This window comes from Orcinus orca, chromosome 1 (genome assembly GCF_937001465.1).
Source record: "Orcinus orca chromosome 1, mOrcOrc1.1, whole genome shotgun sequence".
NCBI classification, from domain to species: Eukaryota; Metazoa; Chordata; class Mammalia; order Artiodactyla; family Delphinidae; genus Orcinus; species Orcinus orca.
Genome location: NC_064559.1, coordinates 20,158,684 through 20,165,962, shown reverse-complemented (window position 1 = coordinate 20,165,962; position 7,279 = coordinate 20,158,684). Strand labels below are relative to the sequence as shown.

Here is a 7,279-nt window from a genome sequence, read left to right as displayed (position 1 = left end):
GCTCCGCAACGAGAGAGGCCACAACAGTGAGAGGCCCGCGTACTGCAAAAAAAAAAAAAAAAAAAAAAAAAGGGTAAAGGTTATCTGCAAACCTCATGAAAGATCATCCTCTTGCCTTCCTCTTGTCTGTCTTTAATAGAAATGATGAGGACAAATGAAATCACTAAAATATTAGTATCAGGGGAAAATGTGGTGGTCAATGGTGATCAACCATTTAGATTATCTACCACCTACTATTCTAAGACTGAACATTTGGAAGACAGATTTCCGTGTTTAGTAACCCAGGTAAATATTTTAAATTTGTTGACCAAAAGTCAAAACTCTCTTATTTACTGTTTTGCTATATATGCCTAAACTTTCCTCTCTCCCCTAGTCATGTAACCTGTTATTTTCATTGTTCTCCTTACAGTATTAACTTTATACTACAGCAGTGTGTTTGTTATGTTCATTTTTACTTTGGCATTTTTACACTTCCATTTGTCACTGACAATAAGATGTCAGTGTGAACTTTAAGTTCTATGCACAAATATTCTTGATTGTCTCTGCTGTTCAAATGGTTTATGATGTAGGAATCTGTTAATGTATTCTTATTAAATATGTACTCATTTCTTATGTTTACCCTTCTTCATCCGTATACTTATTTTCTTACTTACTACTAAATAATCAAGAAGTCAAAGGAAGGATAAATTAACGTTTTAATTTCTTTGGGCTTTATCTAGTTCTCCTGCTATTTAAATTGTTTAACTCTGTATTGGTTCATCTTAGTGAACCAAGGAAGGCACATCCATTCCTGTCTAATACGGGAGAGAAAACTGATGTATTTCAGCACCTTCAATATGCAGATACTTTACCTTACATCTACCTTTATTCTCACAACAACTCAAAAACTGATACCATTGTCTTTAAATAAGTGAGGAAACTGAGGCTTAGAAAGTTTCAACGAAGTGTTCAAAGTTATCTGCATTAGGAGGAGAAGGGGTGATTTACCCTTAGTCTCTTTCATTTCAAAGTTTGTGGTTTTTCCATAGAATCTGTGGTTCATAAATTTACATCTTTTATATAATGCCATCCAAATTGTTTTTGTCTTATCCACTTATGAACTATATTATTTACTATTTCTGTACACACCTTGTTCTATTTACTACTGTATTTTAATTAAATCAATTTAGTTTGAAATGAAATGTTATCATTCTCATAAACTGAAAAAATATCCTCTTATATAAATAGACTGTAATTGTAACAATAAATTTAATGACAAGAAAATAATGCTGGCTGCCAAATGTTTGGAGCCCAAGAGAATCTTTGTTAAAAATAGAGATTAACAAGTGATAGAGAAATGTTAAAAACATATTAGCTCCAGATGGGACTTTTATATTTGAGTTCATCAGAAAAGAATTAATGGAATTGATAAAGGAGTATCTTTCTCCTTAGGTCTTTCTCTTTTTTCAATAATTTTTAATGATCTGTCCATGGGCTACCTAAGACCATCCAGAATTCACAGTATTTATGTCCCACAATTGGCAAATGCAGTACTGAATCATAACATTCAGAAGGAATCAAAGACCCTTTTGGGGCTTCACCTCTGGAGTCCTGAATCACTAATTACCACCTCTAATGGTTAGTGTATTTGCTACACAGCTTTGACAGGGTCATTAGACAATAGATATTTGAGATCATAAAGGACTCCTGGAAAATGCTTCTAACTATTAGCATTTGAGAGAGAGCATTATGCTGTATTTTAATGATTGGACCCATTAACTCAGAATCAGTAAATTTTCCATTAGTAGGTAAAATAAGAATCAGTTTGAAGTGTCTCTTCTATGTGCCCTTCATAGGTCTATGATAATCTGTTTTCCAGCCTAAAGTTTAGGGTATCAAATAGAATCATAGAATCAGTGTAAAAATACATTCCTAGCAATTAAAAACTGGAGAAAACTTTATAAATTAGGTAATATCACCTCCTGTTAAGAAAGGTATGTAAACTGAAGTATAAATAGATGAAGTGATTGCCGAAGGTCACATGCTAATTAAGAACAAAGCAGTAACTAGAGATTATTTCCCGTTACTTAAGCTTTTTCCCAGTATACTTCAGGACTATATTTATTCCTTGTACAAAGAATGGAAACAGCAACAAAAATAACAAAACAGATGGAGGTTTTCCTAAGCTCAAACTGTCTGATAAAACCTGAATACAGAAAGATGGGCCATGTATTTATCAAATTTCCTTTCCATAAATAAATATGTTGCTTCCAAACTTAATTTGCTACTTCAAGATATATCTGACTGTCTGCATGGAATTATATATTCTACTGTTAAGGTTATATCACCAAACACATTGCACTCTTTGTTAATTGTAGGCCCAAGATTGATTAAAGTAACCAACAGATTTGGAAGTGCTAACCAAACTAGAGCTTTCCTATTACAGCATGTTAAAAATCATCACAAACCATAGGAATATTGCATGCATGATTGAAACTGCCATCCAGCAGTATTTTGAGCCATAACTTCTACTTTAACTGTCACCAGATACTCTGAAGATTACTTTTTCAAATGCAGCTTTTTAATTAAGTCATGTTTTATATAGAAAGTAAAGAGACACAGGCTGAATGTACACAGAACTGGTGAGCTGACCTCCCAGTGGTAACCCCTTAGGGAGGGGAGCTGTGCATTGTAACGACTACATCTTTTGCAGCCCATCAGATTGGGTACATGTCATATTAATTCAAGCACCAAGACAATTAACTACCTTGGTGTTACCAGTAGCTTATCTAGACTAGGCTTATCTATATCCATATGACAATTGTTTGCAGTAATTTTTAATAATGTGATGAATTTGCCAATAGAAAGTTTAGTAAATACTTCCATAAGCAAATCTTCAATGTGGACATGAGTATCTTAATAAGCTATTGGTTCTGCCTTTTGTTCTTATTTATAGCTACATATTTGGAATAATTTCTTAGATAAAAGCTTCTCCATTGGATTTCAATATACTAGATTCTTATTTCACTTTTAAAATAATCTTCATTTATATGAAGATTAAAAGTAGAGTCAGTGTGGGGAGATTGATAACATTCATGTAATAGGTATGGACAGAGAAGAAAAATTGGCAATATTCAAAAAGCCAATAACATTTTTTCACATTCTTTTCTTCAATAGAATGTTTTAGATTCCCTCATACAATGCTATAATCATATAATTCTACGCAAATATTATTAACTCTAGTTTGGAACATGCTTTACATAAATTAAGAAAATAAGAGAGAGAAAATACTGTTTTCATTGTTTCACTTTTGAATTCTTTTTTTAAACGAACTGTATTGATTCTATTCAATCCGGAGAGGCTCTTTATAATGCATATGCTATTTAAACTTTAAAGAAAAGTTTTTATTACAATGTATATGTAGAAACATATAATATCTATCTATATAATACGTGCTAAAAAAACTTTTTTTTTTTTTTGGCGGTACGCGGGCCTGTCACTGCTGTGGCCTCTCCCGTTGCAGAGCACAGGCTCCAGATGCGCATGCTCAGCGGCCATGGCTCACAGGCCCAGCCGCTCCGCGGCGTGCGGGATCCTCCCGGACCGGGGCACGAACCCGCGTCCCCTAGCATCGGCAGGCAGACTCTCAACCACTGCGCCACCAGGGAAGCCCTAAAAAAACATTCTTAACTAATGCCCCAAAGCATAATTTAAACATTTTATTATGTATGACTATTTAATCTCTTGATCGTTTTCCCTATCTCTGTGTTTTAATACTCTGCATCTCCTCAAGTACTCTTCTCTTCCCATTACCAAATTCTGAAGTACAGTTCTTAGATCAGATCAAGGCCAAGAGGAAGGAATGAGGGTGGAAAGCAGCTGAGCTCTTTTGGTAAGAAGAGAGAGTGTAAGAGTTATCATTGAATATATTTTTGTCACAAAAATATTTTTATGAAAAAAGACAAAGATTATATTGAGCTTAGTAGCATACTGCAATTATAACTTGATTTTTTAGGGAAATTAGTAAATTAGTTTTGCTTTAGTATCAGCCTGTTAACTTGCTTTAGTCACTTAAATTAGTTAAATGGGTACTATGATTTATTTTGGCAGAAATTTTTTGATGCTGCTTTGAAAAACAAGTAATAATAGCTCTTGGAGCTCTTTTTTTTAAATGACAGAATACAGTAATTATTCCTCAGACCAGACACAATGCTTACGATCTATAGTTTTTTTAATTTGGTATTTATTTTTCTATTATTTTTAGACAACCATGATTGACAACATATGCTTGACTATCAAAACTCCAAATGTTTCTAATTATCTTATAATTAATACTAAGTGGGGAGTTAGATTGTTAATCCCTAAATACACTGGGAAAAATGGTAATTACATATAATGTTAAATTCTACTTGCTTCAGGTTTAATTATGTTGTATAGGTTTCTTTTCTTTTTTTTTTTTGGATTTTGAAAACAACTTTTTATTATGGAAACGCCAAACATTTACAAAAATAGAGGAAATAGTTTAACGAGCAGCTAATTGCAGCTTCACCAATTTTCAGCTCATCAATGTGTTTCATCTATGCCCCAACCCAATTCCCTGTGCTTCTGTGAATTATTTTTAAGCAAACTCCAGATCGCTCCATCACTTCATCAGTAAATACAGTCAATTCTCATTTTTCTGGGTATCTATGTTCTATAAATTCATCACAAACACTGAATTAGCAAATACTGAACCATTGCTCATGGGGGAAAAACAGGGTTAGGTTCCTGCAAGCCTCTGGTCACCTTGTGGACAACTAGTCAATACATAGCCTTGTCTTACGTGTGTCTGTTTAAAGACACCTGATATAATATATAATGTTGATTTGTTAACATTGAACTCAAGGTCATAACACTGACTTCATTTACACTGAAACACCCTCTGGGGAACAAAAATGCCATAGCTGAATTAAGACCTACAGATGACTAAAGGAAGGTCTTTTCATACCAGCGTTTCTCAGGTCTTGTGAGTAATCTTCTAGTTAAAATTGAGTCAAAAAACATTGTTCAGAACCTGCTGCATGCAAGGTAATTTGTGTGATAGATTCCATATTATCTAAGCCAAAGTGTTAATGTTATCTACAATTATAGAGCAACATTCGTTGAAATAAATTGAACCAAAAAAATCACTTTTTTCCCAAAATTCTTTTCAAAGTATAACTTTCAAGCATATTAGAACACATAGAGACTGTTATATGTTATACAGAGCAATAAAGCAGCCCAAAAATATAGCTGCAGAGAAAAACTGGAGAAGAAACCTCTTATTTCAACTAAGTTAAGCAAAATGTCCTTTCTAACCTTCTTAATAGAACCCTCCCCTGTTTTAAATTGAGTCATTCTGAGTACCTGAGTTTCATGTTTTATAGTTTTATAATTTGTAACGTCTGGCAAAGATCAAGGTTTCTCACTTTTCACCTCACAGATGTCCTTGCAAACTGGAACAAGGTTTAAATGGTTTATATACATATATTACTTCATTAGTGCCTAATTAAAAATACATCTGACAGCTGGCAGACAATGAGGTGTTTCACATAATCCAAGGGAACTGATCAAGGATGGAAAATTGTGCTTGTACCACTTATATGAATTCATGGAATTCATTTTTCATTTTTAGGAATGGGTTTTCTTCTCCACCAACCTTATACATTTTGTATACATGTTGTTACTGACATATTCATGCTGCATTTAGAGTACATGTTGTATTTTAATAGGAGTATGTGGATTATTTTTCTATTAGAAGTTCTTAGAAAAAAGTGAAAATGAAAGATCTTTTTAAATGTCCTGAATTTGATCCGTTTTTTCCTCTTTCAGCTTTACTGAGGTATAACTGACAAATAAAATTGTAATATAATATTAAAAGTGTACAATGTGATGATTTGATATATGTATATATTACAAAAGGATTCCCACCGAGTTAACTAACATATCCATCACTTCTTATATTTACCTTTTTTTTTTCTTTTGGTGAGAACGCTCAAGTTCTACTCTCAGCAAATTTCAATTATACAATACAATGTTATCAGCTATAGTTGCCATGTTATACATTAGATCCTCAGACTTACTCATCTTACAGCTGAAAGTCTGTACCTTTTTATCAACCTCTCCCTATTTCCCCCACCTCCCAGCCCCTGGCAACCACTTTTCTACTCTCTTTCTATGAGTTTGACTCTTCAAAAATTATTCCACATATACGTGATACCATGCAGTGTTTGTCTTTCTCTGTGTAGCTTATTTCACTTAGCATAATGCCCTCCAGGTTCATTCATGATGTGGCAAATGGAAGGATTTCCTTATTTATTTATTTATTTATTTTTTTTTTTTGCATTACGCGGGCCTCTCACTGTTGTGGCCTCTCCCGCTGCGGAGCACAGGCTCCGGACGCGCAGGCCCAGCGGCCATGGCTCACGGGCCCAGCCGCTCCGCGGCATGCGGGATCCTCCCAGACCGGGGCACGAACCCGTGTCCCCTGCATCGGCAGGCGGACCCTCAACCACTGCGCCACCAGGGAAGCCCCTCCTTATTTATTTTTTTATTTTTGGCCATGCCATGGGGCTTGCGGGAATCTTAGTTCCCTGGCCAGGGATCGAACCTGGGCCCCGGCAGTGAAAGTGCCAACTCCTAACCACTGGACCACCAGGGAATTCCCTCCTTGCTCCTGATTGCCTGTTAGCTAACATTAGCTACATGTTATATGGGTTTGTCTTCTATATTTGTTAAGGTTTTACTTGATCCCTGCCCTCAAGTATTTATATATTTTACTGCTAATGAAATAAATAGGGAGTTACCAAGGATATCATATTAGGGTTCTTCAGAAAAATGGAACAGAATGAGGTAGTTTTGACATATGATTAACATTTATGTCCATAGATTTTGAGTAGATCAGACTACCCTCCATAACATGGGTGGGCCTCAACAAATCAGCTGAAAGCCTTAAGAAAAAAGACTGAGGTCCCCTGAAGAAAAAGAAAATCTGCCTCCTGACTGCCTTTGGACTTGAGCTGTCACATCATCTCTTCCCTGGGTCTTCAGCATGTCAGCCTGCCCTGCAGATTTCAGACTAAAATAAATCTCTCTCTCTCTCTCTCTCTCTCTCTCTCTCTCTCTATATATATATATATATATATATATATATAAATCTGCTCAACATCACAAAATAATGGCTGACTTCACACATAAAATACAAGTTGATGATGTTTAGATTTTAATCTTTGTGTAGTATCAAGCTTAAATTAAGTACTGGAAGAAGTGAACTGGAAACACT

General features: G+C 34.9%; 1 non-coding gene across 1 annotated transcript; it reads right to left on the bottom strand.

The window, feature by feature from the left end:
• Positions 1-6,586: 6,586 nt before the first annotated feature.
• On the bottom strand, positions 6,587-6,658 carry TRNAE-UUC (transfer RNA glutamic acid (anticodon UUC)). The gene has a single exon. It is a non-coding gene; the product is annotated as a tRNA-Glu (tRNA).
• Positions 6,659-7,279: the final 621 nt, after the last annotated feature.